Here is a 1,735-nt window from a genome sequence, read left to right on the forward strand (position 1 = left end):
AGCCTACTAATTGTGATATTCTTTAGTTATTGTTCTTTGTTTGAAAATATTTGATATTCTTTAATTGTTTTAAAAATATTGATAATCTTTAATTGTTTTAAAAGTATTGATAATCTTTAACTGTTTAAAATAAATGTGATGTGACATAATTCATATTATTAAAAGTGTAATTTTTAAAAATTTTAGTCTCTAGCCTATCACTTATCAGTTACAACAAAATTTGAAAACATTGAGATAACTAATTCCAAGTTTTACATTAAAACGCAGGTAGTCCCTTTCATCCCCGAGTGTGTCCCTTTCAACCCAGACATGGGAATGAAAGGGACACTTGGAGAGGTCTTTAAAAATATGAACATGTTCAACTACCAATATAATAGGATGAATTCACAATATGGTCAGAACAAAGTAAAGGTTTAATAAATCTTTTGCACTAAAAATAAAACTGATTAGAAGTAAACTTTTCCAGTGAAAAATAAAAATATGAATTTTGTCCCTTTCATCCCCACCCTACCCTACAGTGATACAATTTTTCAATGTATGGATCGGATATCAAAAGAGGAGTGGTCACCCAAAGTTTGGGTTTACCGAGGACCGACCATTTGGAAATCGGTGGCCGATTTTTTGGATCTGAAGGTGTCATCTTCTTTGAGGAAAGGCCATGAGTACTGTGGAAAGTTTTGGGGATGTTAAGTTCAAAAAATGTGTGAGATATGGAGATTTTTATGCTGATATTTCGCGGTCTTCAAAAGGCCACATCGGGCCAGTACTACTGGTTAAGTAAAAGCTATTGAGATAATCGTTTAATCTATTTAGTCAGTANTATGTTTGTAACTTCTCCTTAGGAGGGGATGATGCTATGTATCGCAGCGCCATCTATGGCAATTCAAATGTATATAGTTAGTAGCGCGCCTGCGCACTGCAGTCAGTTCTGCACTGTTATGTACTCAATAAAGACGTGTTGATTTAGCTGTTCATGAGAATCCGTTTCAATCCTTTTTCGTAATCTAATTCCGACGTTAATACACACCACATACATTGTTAATTTGAAGGACTCAGCATAAAAAGTTTTTAAAATATTGCAAGTTGAAATATGAAATTTTACCATTAAGTAAACTTAACTTTAGAACTACGATTGTCATAGCAATCGGTCAGTTACTACGGTAGCTGAAAGATATTTTCTCGCTAGCGGGAAAATCAAGGACATCTGCATTGAATTGTTACCATAGAAACAGTTGATAGGAGATGGAGAAGTTACAACAGGCAACCTGTAGCCTGCGTGCTATTGGAAAAGTTGTGAATGAAGCTACCGCTATGCATTTAAACCCCGGTGTGTCCCTCACAAAGATATCAACGTATGATTACAGGGACATTGAAGATTCCACTGTTCAACATGATATAGCATAGCAAAACTACAAACCATCAACCAGCTATGCTCAAGCAACAAAAGAAATGCCAACCACAGACATCAAAAATGGTTGTTTTATTGAAGTACTGTACAACCTCTGGACAACGAATGTGCTACACAATGCAGCGATCAACTATCATCGGTCCAGAATGACATAAAACCAATGGAAGGAAATGAACATGAACCGGAAATATCTACAACCACTGATGAGAGGATTAGAAAATATACAATCTGATCAATTTGATTTACTGCAAAAGAACATCTAATGATACCGGATATCATAACTGCTTGCGAGGACATTATTGGAACTCTAGGTGGCGTTGAACAACT

This window comes from Centruroides sculpturatus, unplaced genomic scaffold (genome assembly GCF_000671375.1).
Source record: "Centruroides sculpturatus isolate CEXI.00-Female unplaced genomic scaffold, Cexi_2.0 scaffold488, whole genome shotgun sequence".
Lineage (NCBI taxonomy): Eukaryota > Metazoa > Arthropoda > Arachnida > Scorpiones > Buthidae > Centruroides > Centruroides sculpturatus.